Source organism: Trachymyrmex septentrionalis, unplaced genomic scaffold (assembly GCF_001594115.1).
Source record: "Trachymyrmex septentrionalis isolate Tsep2-gDNA-1 unplaced genomic scaffold, Tsep1.0 scaffold178, whole genome shotgun sequence".
Classification (NCBI taxonomy): Eukaryota; Metazoa; Arthropoda; class Insecta; order Hymenoptera; family Formicidae; genus Trachymyrmex; species Trachymyrmex septentrionalis.
Window position 1 is genome coordinate 372649 of NW_017304949.1, and position 16448 is coordinate 389096.

General features: G+C 32.5%; 1 protein-coding gene and 1 long non-coding RNA gene across 2 annotated transcripts in view; both read right to left on the reverse strand.

Moving 5' to 3' along the window:
- The window catches only part of LOC108746557 (liprin-alpha-1), a 306428-nt gene that overhangs the window by 268437 nt on the left and 21543 nt on the right, over window positions 1-16448 (reverse strand). The gene's annotated exons all lie outside the window — the stretch shown is intronic.
- The window catches only part of LOC108746560, an 8196-nt gene continuing 3181 nt past the window's right edge, over window positions 11434-16448 (reverse strand). Inside the window, exon 3 of the long non-coding RNA XR_001939178.1 lies at window positions 11434-11444. This is a non-coding gene — a long non-coding RNA (uncharacterized LOC108746560). The remainder of the gene's footprint in view (window positions 11445-16448) is intronic.

A 16448-nucleotide genomic window follows, 5' to 3' on the forward strand; every position in this document is an offset into this window, starting at 1 on the left:
TAGGAAGAAATGTTTCAAATAAAAGTGGAACGGTTTCAAGGGAGACGTATTTTGGTCATATTGTCTTTCTTCTAGGTGAAGGCCAAAAAGATGTAAGAGTCACCTTCATTTTTTTTTAATGAAATTGTATAATTTTTTTTACATTATATAATTGTTCTGTATATAAAAGTATTAAGATAAAAAGATATTAAAAAACCAATAGTTTGTGAGGTATTTTATACTTTGTGGCTATTATTGTGGTACATATTGATATAAAATGTTAAATAACTCGTAAACTATTAATTTTTTTATCATCGCACATTAATATTTTTATGAACAAAATAATAAGATAAATCAATCGGTGAAAAAAACAGTTGCCAAAAAAAAATATGTGTGCAAAATGGATAATTTTTTAAAGGAAATTATGTGTTTTCTTTCCACCAATTAATTCATCTCATTATTCTATTCATAAAAGTATTAAAGTATGATTATCAAAAAATTAATAATTTTCGAATTATTTAACATTTTATGTCAATATGTGTCACAATAAAATATAAAATATTTCGTAGACTATTGGTTTTTTAATATCTCTACCTTAATACTTTTATGTGTAGAATAATTAGAGGAATATTATGTAAAAAAAATTACGCAATTCCATAAAAAAAAAATAGAAGTGACCCTTATATTTTTTTGGTGCTCCGACCTAAAAAAAAAAGACAACATCACCAAAATACGTTCCCCTTGAACCGTTTCACTTTTATCTGAAACATGTTTTCCTACCATAAGAACCAAGCGAGATATTTCAGATACTCGAGTTAGATGGGATACCTTGTATATTATATTATGCTTGTAGTCATTTGAACTGCGCGCCGAATTAATTTTTCCAAACTTAAAACCGCAGCTAAACTGTTGAAATAATATCATAATTAAAAACATAGTTAAACTGTTGAAATAATATCATAATTTTAATACACAATATCTCTGTTAAAGAGATCATAATTTGCTCGATATCTGTAAATAAATTTATCTGTTGTGAAAAATATTACATCGGCCGGGAGTCGAACTCGCCCAATCAGCAGACAATGTTTTAAATGTTTTTTAAATGTTTATTTTTTATTAATTTTACCTTTTTTTACGATTCGTTTTCAAAATTCACGAATTTAACATTATTAAATGTTTATTAAATATTTATTTTACATTAATTTTTCATTTGAAAAAATATGTTTAAATATGTTTTGCTTAACGTTTATTTAATGTTTATTTTAAATTTATTTTTCATTTGAAATAATGGTATGAAGAATCATTTTTAAACATTTATTTATCGTTTATAAAATATTTATTTCACATTAATTGTTTATTTGAAATCACAGTTAAAAAAAATGTGTTAAACGTTTATTTAACGTTTATTAAATGTTTATTAAATATTTATTTTATATTATTTATTCATTTGAAATTTAAAGAAAAAATATTTATGTAACGTTCATTTAGTGAATGTTTATTTTATTATTAATTATTAATTTGAAATAAAAATTTAAAAAAATATTTTTTAAACTTTGTTTAATGTTTGTATATTAAATATTTTTTTAAAATTATTTACTCATTTGAAATGTGGAAAAACAAACATTTTTAAACATTTAATTAACGTTTATTAAATGTTTATTTTACATTAATTATTCATTTGAAGTAATAATTCAAAAAAGCATTATTTCATCACAATTAATCTTTTCAAATATATAATAGTGTATAATAATATATTTATGTATTAAATATATATTGTAATAATATAGAAATACATAAATATATAAATATAAATAATGGACTCTCAATCTTAAACAATGAAATAAATAAAATTCGGAAAAGGCTAAAAGTTAAACGCTGATGTAAGAGCGAAAATTTAGGAAATGCAGATAATACTTAGGAGTTAATTGTTTCTCTTCATTTATTTCGTCGAATGTTTCAGTTCACTTTGGGGAGTCATCTTCAGCGAATACAGTAACAAAAAATTCTCTATTGAGAATTCGGAAATATCTCATATCCATATGCAGAAGAATAGACTAAACTTAAGAACGGACACAGAGTGTTTGCACCACTCATATGCTTCCTGAAAACGTTTAAATAATTGTGATATTTGAACTATGATTTATTGATTGACCCTCTTATGTAATCAATATATAAAAAGGCAAAAGAGTTTGATATTCGTGCTGTACAATATTTATATGTTTATCGTAAAATAACAATAAGAAACATACATACAGACGTTTCGACCTTTTTACATCAGGTCATCTTCAGTGTGATAAAAATTTAACGCAGATTTTACACTTCAATATCTTCTTAAACTCGACTTCATATCAAGATTCTTATACTTCGCAGATTGAAATAATCATAATCCCTTGTAGAGAATGTTGTGAGCGTGCGTGCGTGCGTGCGTGCGTGCGTGCGTACATTCTCGCAAAACACAGTCTCATGTACCGGATGCCGTAGACGGCTTTTTGCAACGCAGCGCGGTAGTGATGTGCGGTACGCGCCGTCGCGCACAGTTGATTACCCGGCGTGAATACACGCGGATACACGCCAGGCGCGAATTCCGAACACGGGAACAGCGCGATGTTCCAACAGATTTCGTTACGCGTAAAGAGCGCGCAGAAAATACGGTTAGTAACCGACGGCCGAGAACTCTCGACGGAGGCGGAGAAAACTCCCCTGACTACTGTCGACTATCATAGACAAGGCGAAGGTGCCTGCACCGGTCCAGAATCGCTCGACGGAGACCGAGCACGCTCTATCCCTTGCTGTGCTGGTGCATTAAGAAGCTACGGCAGCTAGGCGCAAAAACTCGGCAGCTAGGCCAAGAAAACTCGGCAAGGGTAGAATACGCTGTATCCCGTCGGCGCAAAGATTGCAGCTGATTGGCCGAGTACATTCAGCAGGACAGTTTCCTGGAGTTACTCCGTCGATACAGCAGTTAGAAACCGGTTGATTGCTATCGAGAACACTCGATGGTGACGGAGCATTCTTCATCACCTTGTCTCGCGACGGATACGGAGCCAGGATGCGGAGCAAATAGAGATGCGGCAGAAAAGGAGGATAATTGCAAGCATAAGCAACAATTTCCTGACTTATATACGAATTGTTGCTCCCGCTCGTATTGTTCCGGTCTTATCCAATTTTCGTCGGCCAGCAATACGAACGGGAACAATATCGGTCGGCGATACTTCGGCAGAGTTCGGCTAACTCCGGCGGAACGGCCCGTGAATAATTCGCTAGTAACGATGCATCGTTATATTTGTTTAAATTTGATACTAAAAGTCCGCAAACTTTTCCTCCAACTCAATAGTATATACAAATTGATTTATTTAAGCATTAAAGATCCGGCTTCGATCGTTATTGGCTTTTATTTGCTATTCCTAATAGTTGTGTTCTCACATGTAAAGTCAAATAAGATACATCTGATCCTAAGATATTCATTGGTTAATTTTCATCTCAATCCATGGATTCCATTCTCAGTGATTGCATCTTCTCGATAAGTAAATAACCACATTTCAACATTTGACCCTCAATATCTCGAAAACCGATCATTTTTGGACCTTGTGCTCATGAGGACTTTTGATCAGGACATCATGATCTACATTTTAGTAAAATTTCAGCCAATTCGACTAGGATCCATTTTACATAAGATTTGTGCGGAGTCCTTTGCCAATTTTCTTAAATTTCAATTTCGAAGTTGAAAGTTTGTAAAATTCAGATGTCGCGCGCGTAGGATGGACTATCGAAAAAGTAATCAAAAATCAAAGATGTATTACATTGTTACAGAAAGCTGTATTTATAAGTTTTTCAGGTTGCTGAACACCATTCTGATCTCAAAAATAAAAATTGTAAAATGGCGGAACCAATATGCGGATTTGAATATTGTCTAAAACACATAATAATTGGTTTCCAAAGGGTTTTTTTAGTCGTTGATCCCGATTCTAACGTAAAAAATAAATAATTTGAACTAGCAAATTCAATATGGCGGATTTTAATTTTTTAATATTATTTAAAACGCATAACAGTGGGTTTCTAGGATTTTTTTGATGGCTGATCATGATGATTTTGGTATTGGAAGTAGAAAATTCAAAATGTCTATATGAAAGATGCGTATATAAACTAACTTGCTTATGTAATAAAATTTTATAATGTTCCTACTAAAAATAAAATATAAACAATTTTTTAATTTTTTATGGTTGCCGCCTTTACCGAACCCGGAGTCACGAACGTGGCGGTCGACGACTTCATGTTTTTGTTTTTATTATTTTTAATTTTTTTTTAATTTTATTGTTTTTATTGTTTTATTATATTTTAACTTTACTATATTAAATTTATCATTATATTATATTAAGTATGTTATGAAATACTGATTGTCTCGTAATTGAACTAGTCATCTTCCTCGTCGATATCAATTAATTCAGTATTTTTTAAGTACTCAAAATCCGTTTCTTCATCAATATTGCTGTCTTCCTTATCATTGTTAATATTATGCTTAATATTATTTCATCATCCACTTCGCTTTTAGGAATGTCTAATAAATGTAATACTTTTTTAGGAATTCGTATTCTATTTTTCTGTTTTAGACAAAATTGTACATTTAAATTTAAAATAATCGGATCTGATGTATCTATTAGTCTGTAAAACATATCCTCCATGGTCACTTGTCTGTTATTTTTCCTGCTGTGATGTAATTAAAATTTTTGTAATCTTTATTACATGCCTGGAGTCCTTTTCCCCAAGCATACCGAGTGGTAGTATACTGCTGCGAATTATTTGTCCATCATGTATGAGAATCTTGTGAACTGTTGAAGGTATACAGAACCAAGGATACACAGATATAAATAATTCTGCTCTGTTGAGTAATATAAGTTTTTAAATTAATTCGCATTTAGAAGAAGGTGACGAGACAGACTTAGTAAGATAAATCTAAAATTGTTAAGCAATTTGAAGTCTAACCCAAGACATTTTGATAATGTTTCTGTATTTGTAAAGGCTCTGTGTGCAATATTATCATCATTCGTGGTTCCACTACCACCTGATTTTATCCTGGGTTTATCCACGTCAACACAACTTCTCCCAAAGAATTTATTGTACTTGTTTTTTGTCTCTCTATATACTTTTCTTTACTTTCAGTCCCTCGAACGTGCCAAGTTTTTATATCTAATCTATATAATATATATAAACAACATATTCAAACATTCTGATCCAAGTATGAACGAGATTGATTCCGTACTGCAGCGAATTTTCAAATGCTTGGAATTTACCTGATTTTATATTAGAAAGATTATTAAAATCCTTAGGGTTTGCTTTATATATCGGACAACTTTGAGACGATTTTGTATTTGTAATAGCAATCAATAATACCTTTCCATGTATTAATGTCAATAATAAAAGAAATTGAATTTTGAAATGATAGCCTTCCAGACTGATTTCAAAATCTTTCAAATATTTTATTTGGTCATCTATATATTTCTTTTCATTTAAAATCAGCTCTTTCGTTTCCCGAAACTCTAGTTTGATAGATCTACATGACATGGATGACTGGGACAGATTATTATTCCATATAATATGACCTGTAATCGATAAACGCAAAGGAATAAGGAAGTAACAAATATGTTTTTATCAACAACCGAATGAACGTCATGATTTGGCATATGCCGAGTATTCTGTATTACCGTCCAAAATTCCATAAGGATATTAAAACCATTTTAATCTTATTGTCTATGCAATTAGCTGTTTGAGCATATCATAGAAGTACGTCTTTCTGTAATTTAATAATCTTTTTAATAGTAAGATTTAACAGTTCCTCTGCACCGGAATTTCTGTGATATTTTCAGAAATAACTATTTGGTCTTAAATTTCTTTTTTTTTTGATATTACGTTGTAACTTGGAACAGAGATCTTTCACTCTAATCTCATATTTATGTATAACTGTTTTGACAAATTATTATGTAAAAGAAAAGCTAGATCTTCCTCTGCGTTTTTCTTTGTAATGTTCATTTTACTTTCAAGGATTTTTCTAATTTTCTTTGGCATTTCTGGACTACTGCTTAAAACATTAAAACAAGCAGACATATCATTATTTCCGGATTTTCTAGCTGCATGAAAAGCAACCAATAAAATTTTGCGTGAATTACATTCATTTGCTAAACTAAATACAGCAGCTTCTTTCTGTTTTGATTTATCAGATTTTTCATCAAAAGGAATGTATGGTCTTCCCATTTTCATCAATAAATTTTTGTTTTTAAAAATTTGATAAGGAATACTGAATTCTGAATCTAACCATTCTGCATTTTTTATATAAACTCTTTCTTTTGTACATTTTGTAATTTTATACTTAGTTTTATATTTCGCATTTAAAGATTACTGCAAGTCTTAAGCGTTCAAATCCTTCTGCATGAATATTCGACTTATTAATCTCTATTATTGCGAGAATTTCTGAAATAACCAAGTTCATATCTTTCTTTCCTAAGATCAAATCGATTACTTCTTTCTTTTTTATTTTTGTACAAGTATCGTATAAACAGTTTATTTATAACATGATATATGAATCTAATTTTTAATTATAGGATCAGAAATGGCATTCCTAATACCACCACTTACTTATTGATGCAATGCGATATACGAAATGTTATAAGAACAAAGAAATATAAAATAAATTTGGAATGAATTAGGAATTAAAAATAAAATTTTAAAAGTTTAAAAATAAAATAAAGATATGTGTATATAACGATGCATTCCTTATATGGATCGTCCCCGGCATAAAATCTAGCCGAATGCCGTTGCACCCACTACTAGTGGGATGCAATGATGAGGGCGCGGTGCGCCCGCATATTTTTTAATAAATAAAAAAATAATTAACAGATACAGCAAGAGTTAACCAAACGTATCCGAATTCCGCCGAATTCCGTTATATTCTGTTCGTATTTTTAATCGACGGAAATCGCCGAACGATTCCGGAACAATACGAGCGGGAGCAACAATTACTATAAAGCCGAACTTTTCTTGACAAAAGTTTCTTCTTTTTCCTGCCTGCTCCGATCCTGATACTTCTCCAGATCCATATCCTCCGGCCGCAAGTGCGAAAAAGTGATACAGAGTGCTCTGCCACTGTCGAGAGTTCTCGACAGCAACCGACCGGCATATTTCAAATCCACTGCATCGATGGGAACAATCTGAAGAATGTACTCTGACTCGCCGAGCGTTTTCAGCCACCGACCAACTAACGCCAGTGTGACTGCACCGGGAATTTTCCGTGTCGGAGCGTTCTCTGCCACGCTGAGCGTTCCATCGGTTCGTTTGCCGCCATTTCCTCTGCACGTACCAGCATGATTCCAAAGGTAGAGTGTCCTCTGCCTGTATCGAGAGTTCTCAACCGCCGGCGCCGCAAAACCAGTGGGTCTCGACAATAGTAACGGGATGAAGTTTTCTCTACTTCCGCCGAGTATTCTCGGATGCCCAAAACGCATCCTTAGTTTTTTCCGTTGCATTGGGGAAAATCCACGTGACGCAAACCGCGAACGCGACCGCGATTGGCTGGCGCGTACTGTACGGACCATCGGCATGCCTGGCACGCGTCTCGCGATTCGCGCGCGATCGGCAGCAGCCGACAGCGACGAAACCGAGCCAGATCTCGTTATACGCACACGTGCGTATACGCCGAGCACCATCACACCGACACGACACACAAACATTCCATTGTAATACGATACTGTTTTTCTAGGCGGCTCCGTAAATTCCGCGAAGATAGCGAGCTGTCACACATACACAATTGTACATCAAATATACTCGTAATATACGTTATCTACATTTCAGCATTAAATATATCGATTTCTGCTTTTGCATCTCATCTCCCCGCCAGAATCTCTTTTGCATTCCGCAATATTAATTCCGACAAATTATTCCGAGTGCGAAAGTCAGATTGTTACAAAGATATGCGAAATAGTAGATATATTTAGATTAATTATAACGGATATTTTATTGTAATTTTAAATATACATATATGATACTTTTCCAAATCTGTATAAAAGAGCACACTTAAAAAAAACAAAGAGACATGAGATCTCATTTGAATACGCCTTTTTACAGGGAGCTGTGAACATTTCTTTTTGGAATATTCAGTCATCTCATGGCAGTATCGCATATTATATTAGACGTCTCTAGGGCTATCGCGCATCGCACGCACACAAACATTACCGTAGCGTCTTATAGCGTCTTGTGCCATGTTATGTCACTTTAAACAAAATTAAAATTTTTACATTGAAATCCGCCATACTAGATTCGCCATCAAAAAATTTTTATTCCTGATATTAGAATCGTGTTCAGCGAGCCAAAAAATTTAGGAATACAGCTTTTTGTAATAATGTACTATATGTTTGACTTTTGGCCACTTTTTCGACAATCGATCCCACTGTGGATTCTATCAATTAAATTAATAATTGTATCCACTTTTTAACACATAGAATAACAAAAAAATAATTCAAGTACGTTATAGAAGTGATGTACAATATAATTCGCAGATTAAATAATGATCTTTCTTTATAAGAATAACACCTAATTCCGTCATGAACTTTCAGTCCAGGATGGTATTTATTGAAAACATTCAGAATGGTATATATGTGTGTGTAAAAACTGAGTCAAAATTAATATATTTTCAACATATCTGTAGTAAAATCAACAGAAAAAGGAAGTTTATTTATCAAATCTGATTTTAAATCCTATAGAACTAAATCTGCAATTATAAGTAACAAGCAATCTTATAGAATCGTATTTGTGAGAAACACAATCTATAGAAATCAACGTCTTTAAACAGTGTAGCTGGATCTTAAGTGCTTGTATAATATTCTGTGTGAATTTATATACTACGTACGTAGTACATAAATAGTACATACGTAATATATAAATTCACAGAATTATACAAGCACTTAAGATCCAGCTAGACTGTTTAAAGATATTGATTTCTATAGGTTCTGTTCTTCACAGATACGGTTCTATAAAATTTAATATTGTTTATTTATGTCGACTAAATAAACGTTATTTCTATCTATGCCAATTATTGTGAAGAATATTATTAAGACCTCGATAGTCTAAAAAGGTTTAGAACGCTCGCACGGAATGCAAGAGATCCAGGTTCAACTTCCGACTGAGATAATATTTTTCGCAATAAGAATTAATTATTTACAGATTTTAATATGTCACTCAGCATTATTAAGATCGTTCTAAGATACAGAAAAACATCAAATTGTTAAAAATTGTTAGTCTATTATTATTTAACTCGTGATGTTACTGTGGCAGTTTAGTAGAGTTTGCGTTTTCAAGACCGAAAAAATATTTCCGCGCGCATTTTAAAGGACTACATACATAATATATAAATTCACACAGAATTATACAAGCATTTAAGATCCCCAGCTAGACTGTTTAAAGGGATTGATTTCTATAGATTATAAAAGGCAAACATGAACCTATAAGAACACTATATAAGGAGCATTCCACGTGAAAGAAGTCCATCTAAAAATAAACTGTTTGAGATCTTTAAAATAATCATGAAAACATGTAAGTGGACATATTGTATAATGTCAAAGATAAAATAATAAGTATTATATGTCTTGCATCCTAGATATTAAAGATAATCGTTTAAAGGAGTTCTCTTTTTGTTGCCATTTGCTTAAGTTAAAATTACAAAATACATACATAAAATTTTCATATATACAAATTTTTTAGAATTTTTTTGCGTACTATATTCAGATAAAAAAGAGAACAAATAAATAGTACGGAAAAAATCAATTTTTTCACTTTATGAGTAAAAAAGAAATAAAAAATTAATATCTATTTTTAAAAATCTAAAAAAATTCTCAAAATATTCCAATATGTAGAATGCGATGCCGTAAAGAAAATTTTTAGATCGCAATGCAATCCACTAATAAATGAATCTTTTTCCTAAACAGAATTTAAATTTCCGCCAAAATTAATTAATCTAATTACTTAATGTATACATAATACATTTATATAACTACTTACTCAATACTACACAATACATTATTAATATATAATTATGAAATAAAAAATAATTCTGAAGTCTTAGCGTTTTATGTTTTTTAGACCCATTTATTTATTTCTTCTTTTCCTTTAGAAAAAGATCTCGTTCCTCATCATTACTTAACTTAATTCTTTTAAAATAAATTGATCTTTCGCAGGAATAATCACATAATATTTTAATGTACCCGAAATAATTTTTTCTTTAATGCGAAATCAAAAATTTATTTAATTTATTGTGAATTGTTTTTAGACTAAATAAAATTGATGTCCCTTTTAAATTATTTTTTACCCATATGTAAAATGCTTTGGTATTAAGTATAACACTTCCCTGCAAACTAGCTTTTCTTGCTAGTTGTTTTAAATTTCCACCAATATTATCACAGGAATCTTTTCCACATGCTATGTCAAGCAATTAACTTTTAAAGGTCGACAAGAATGACAAGCCAACTCATTTACACCTCATTCGTGGTGCAGTGCACTCTATCAAACTACCATTATATTGTCTTGTAGAAATATTTTGCAATAAAACTCGTTTTGGCTTATATTTTACGAAGCTACAAAATCTTAAAGATCCAAGTTTTGCAATTTTATTCTTAAAAACATTGTAAATAAATAAAATATACTCATACAATAAAAATATTCGTACAAAAGGCAACAACCTCTGGTTGTTAATGATTTCGAGATATACATTTAATTAGCAGGACCATATGATTTCATATGTTTTGACTCTTGTTTAAGTCATCTTCAATGTTATAACCTTAATAATTATAGCAATTAATAAATCATAGTCAGTGTTTTCAAAATTTTCTCTCACTTTTTGTATGCGACTATTGTGACATTCATGATAGCAAGTTGTCCAACACAGTTATTAAGCTGAGTGGCGATAAAAACTCAGGCTAAAATTAAAAAAAAAATCGTTAAAGAATGTGAAGATAGAGAATGAATAAGATAGAGAATAGAAACCAAAATTGTGCTCACCTCACAGAGTCAATAAAGTCACAACAACTCAAGATAACAAAATGCCCGCACAATGATTGCACTCGCACACGTGCGAGTACTCGCATACGTGTGACACTCATAACGCAATCAGATGCATTCTCATTTGGCACTCATATCGCTCGCATGCGTGCTTTTTTGCACTATGAATTCATTTTTACGTAAAAATGAATATAAGAGGTACAACTTCCAATGACTTTGATCTTGACAAATGTTATCTAAGACATGATTCTGAACAATTTTTTTTTTTAAGTTTTAGCCGTCAGTCGGACAAATTTTAATACCAAATTTGTCTGAGCATCTAATTTTTTAAGACAACTTCTCTTTTGTGAGCTGATTGTTCGACTGACGCCTAAGTTCTATATATAATTCAATATATGATATATATTTTCGAATTATTTCCATCATTCCTTGAAGCACCTAATTAGCACTTAATTCTGGTGTATTTGTTTTGTTTGTTTACGCAATAAATATTTATTTTTTTTTATTGGAAGGAGGGGCTAACTTAATATTAAGCTAGTCTTCCCACCCCCCCCCCATAATTTTTTTTCTGTCAAACGGTTCGAGCACCTAATTAGCACCTAATTTTAATATATGTAATAGAATTCATTTATCGCTGGTGGGGAGGGCTAACTTAATATTAGTTTAACTGGGCGGGCAATAAAAGTATTCGCCACATTTCAACATCTACATTAAAATAATCAATTTCAATACTAAAATACATAAAACATCAACAAATCTATCAAATAGTATACGTAAGATTTCTTTATTCTTCGGTATGCTAAATGTATCAAATGTTTTCTTAACTCGGCAGTAGGCGCGTCATTTTGACCAAAATATATTTTCGCACATATATGTGTTATAACTAGAATACATATATAATTATAAGTAATAATTAATAAGAAAATAAAACTAAAAACATTAATTAACGTAAATGAGTTTACGTACTATTGCGAACCGGGACGAACGTATTCCGTCTTGGTATAGCATCATCCCCAATTTTTGTCAAGCTGCCGAGCTTTTTCGTGATTGTTTCCTTTTTTTTTTATTTGTTACCTGCATTTTCGAACTAGTTTATGGCCAGGGCAGCGATATGTAATTTCAAGCGGAAAGTTTCACTTTTCATAATTTCGCTCATTCAGATTCCACGTGAACTTTTCCGAGCATGTACGAAGGATTTGTGAAAAGTAAAATCACTAAACATATCACAAATAAATAAAGGTGTATTTAATTTTTACGATACATTATGTTTACACACACAATTACCAGAATTTAGATAATATTTTGTACACGTATTAAATGATATAAAATAATCGCTAATAAACTAAGTAATAATATATTTTAAAACATTTGCCTTTATATATAATATATAAATATTATATGTATTCATAACCTGAAAATGTTTGATTTAAGAGTTTGAATAAGACAAAACCATGTTTATATAGTAAATCAAAATAGTAAGTATTAATTATTACACTCTGCGCTAGATCTTTAGAATTTTAATATTGTTTTTATTTTCTAATATCAAATGCTGCTCACACTTATTAAAATTCATATAACACACACACGCGCGCGCGCGCCGTACGCACGCATATATATAAAAGACAATATAGATATTACTGGATCACTGCATCGTATTTTCCTATATTTCCATCTTTCCGCTCACAAATTTCATGGCTAACAAATTCATGCAAATAATTTCACGTTTTCGCAGTTTGAAAGTTACATAATCGCCCAGTTCACGTGAAAGTTTTTACTTTTTCCGTCCTAGGGGAAAATTATATGATCGATACTCAGAACGCGGTCGGGTTGGCTACAAGAGCCAATAAAAGAAGAAAAAGGAGACTAATGTAAGTGCGCGCGTTATAGTCTTTAGACCGACCGTTACAAACATATCAAATTTTAGATGTAAGCGTGTTTACGTCATCAATTTTCGCATACTATATGAAAAATCATTAACAAACATTTACGTAAAGGTAAAAATATAATAGATTGAAAGATATAAATAGAAAACGGAAGAGTACGACAAAATGATCATAGCGCGACCACTCTCGGGTTAAAAGTAACGTAGAAATCCCTTGCTATCGAAATAGCAAATCCAAGTTTCAAATCTGTCACTTGCGAAATAAGTGTAAATAATATCGAAATAATGACGTTGAGGATAGCAGACTTAGAAAACGGCTGCACGCGTGTCACACTTGCAGTGTTCAATGATGTTTTTGTTCAGACCATCTATTGCGCAAAAGAATTGTTCTTCGTAGTATCAAAACAAATGTTATACACATTCACTTGAGACTAATCTTACAAAACATTTCAAGTTCAACAAAAAGAATACGATAAACAATAATACGAGGTCTGGCTATTAAATAACGAGACTGCGCGCGCAGAAGGCGTCCTAGAGGGGTAGGGTGGGAAACGAATGCAGCGTTGGATAGCTGGAAGTGTCTACTATTCCAGTACGAAAACACGTTTTTGTCGCAGTAGTAGTATTTTTTCTATAGAGGTTAGAAACGAACTTGTTTTTTTCTCGTGCCGATAACAATGTGTGACGAAAAACACGAGCAACGGATCAATGTGAAATTTCTCGTTAAATTAAAAAAAACTCCGACTGAGTGCTATAAGTTGTTGAAAGAGGCCTATGGTGAGAATTCTCTATCTCGTGCGCGTGTTTTCGAATGGTATAAACGGTTTTCTGAAGGCCGAGAGAGCACCGAAGATGACCAACGTCCAGGTCGACCTGTCTCTGTTTCAACTCCGCAAACAGTGACCAAAATCAATGAAATTGTGCGCGGAGATCGTCGTATGAGCATTCGGATGATTGCTGAGACTGTAAACGCCGATAAAGAAACTGTCAGAAAAATTTTACATGACGAATTAAACATGAAGAAAGTCTGTGCGAAGTTGGTCCCAAAAAATTTGACCCCTGACCAAAAGCTCGTCCGTCAACAGATCTGCTCAGATTTTCTTGAGAGGTTAGATGAAGAGCCCGAATTGATGGAAAACATCATCACTTGCGATGAAGAAGTGTCCGAAGATCAAGTCTGCCTTAAAAGGAACCCGGTTCGAGTCGATGGAAAAGGTGAAGCGAAAATCGGCGGAGCTCCTAAATGCTTTTACAAAAGAAGACTTCCAGCATTGCTTTGACCAATGGAAAAAACGAATGGAATGGTGTGTGGCGAGGGGAGGGGAGTACATTGAAGGGGAGCATTCAATTGTAGAATAATTTTTAAAATAAAACTCTTTTTCATAAGCAGTCTCGTTATTTAATAGCCAGATCTCGTATATATGATATTCTAAGGCTTAAAGGTGGCATATGAAAAGTATTATGCAGTACCTAGATCACACTATAACCATACCCAGTAGCAACACTGAATTTTTTTAGTAATCTGCAATTTTTAGCGCGTATGTGTCGGTTTATAGACTTAGGAATGTGACGTATTAGAAGCTTAACAAAAATTCAAATTTAAGAGCCTGTCCTACCATAGCTCTACTGTGTACACTTCATAACATATCGGCGAATCATGTGACCTAGAATACTTACATCAAAGATACCGACATTCAGTATCGCTACTGGGTTACTAGGCTATACTATGTCTAGGTATTGTAACTACACATTTTCGTACCTAGAACTGTACATTTTCTTTCTGATACCTAGATATCATTTCTTGTGTAACTATATTTAGGTACATTTTATATTTACTTTTTGGATAATACTTTCTTGCATTAAGCCGGTTTCATCCACGCCAATTATTTAATCGGCCAATTAAATTTTAAAGTTGTCAATTGCTAAACTGAAAACTTATCATCTCTAAAGAGAAAACTTATCATCTCTAAATCTAATTTCTTGACAACAAATCTGTTAGAAAATATTGTATTTTTAAAAATACTCAAAATAAATCCGTATAACAAATCAAACTAACTAAGACTCCTTATAAATCGAAGATCTAGAAAGAATACAGGCAGTAGCGCGTTTTAGTGAATAAAAAAGTTTCACACTTCATAGATATATTATTGTATTTGCGCGACGTCTTCTGCGCTTGACTCCTACTGTCCGTATCCTTTCCAGTTCTTTAATAATACTCAAAATGTATTTCAAAATCTAATTTATTAAATTATTATCCACGATACATTTTTTCCTTATCATGAATAGATTAAAAATTAAGACAGGGATTTTTTTAATCTCGCCGTTGGCAATTCTGATGACGAAGTTAATCAGCCGATCAGACTATTTCAGCGTTGGTGAAACCGGCCTTAACGCAGGTATTCATAATTGATTCTTATATTTAAAACTGATTTTATTGTTACGATCAATCAGAGGGCCGTATTAATATCTTAAGACATTACTCAGATAGCAATGTGTTTGTCTTGTTGCTGACATGTTGCTTGCTAAGCATGTGTTGCTACCAGAATTGCAAAGCAACTGAGTCCTCATTTGTTGGCAACTTGATGCCTTCACGATACGATAACTTTGAGTAGCAACTTGCCAGCAGTTTGCCAACAACTTTAAAATCGTCATCATCGAAATTCTACTGCCATCATGTTGCCATGATAATATGCAGCGTCATACAATGCTGTCATATTGTCGACAACACAAGATAACACTGAAGCAACTATCTTGTTAAACTGCTGGCAATATATATACACATTGTTACCTGCATGTTGCTACAATGTCAGCATATTCAAAATCGTTGAAGATAAATCTATGGCCGGTTGCCAGCATTATAAGCAATCACAGATTTGTGCGATTTTGCTGAGACACGCTTTACTCTATCTGGGTACTTAAGGTCTTGAAATAAGAACAAATTATAAATACCGGCCTAAAAATGTTGAGGCTGACTTATTGTAATTGTCGACTATGGATTGTCATACAGAGGGTGCGTTCCGAGTTATGCATGGAGTGCGTAGACTGCACAGAAATTTCATTCCGAATTAGCAATTGCTTCGAAAGTGCTACGAATTTCCTAGATTGTACTAACCGTACTGAATTCTTAGCACTCCTCCCAGCGCATTGACTGCTTCTCTTGTAACTTGAAGGCAGTTGGTACATCTGATGCGTTTATACAGTCTATGCGCTTCATGTGTAATTCGAAACGAATATTTATGGTACTGTGACCCTTAAATGGATCGGAAATCTTTCTAAGAACTCTAAAAAGGAACGAATATTATATTATGATGAAAAAAAAGTCAAAACAAATAATTTGAAGCCTTGAAAGTTGTTTATTTTATATTACAGGGTGCGACACGGGAACCTATAGTATTTAAAATCGCTATAACTCTTCAACAAATTATCGTACAGAAATTTTTTTTTAATGAATTTATTCGTTATTTCACAAATTTGTATTCGGCATAAAAGATTATAAGCGTATCACTTTGTCTTAAAAATTACATCGCATAAATGCCCACCCTTATTTTTT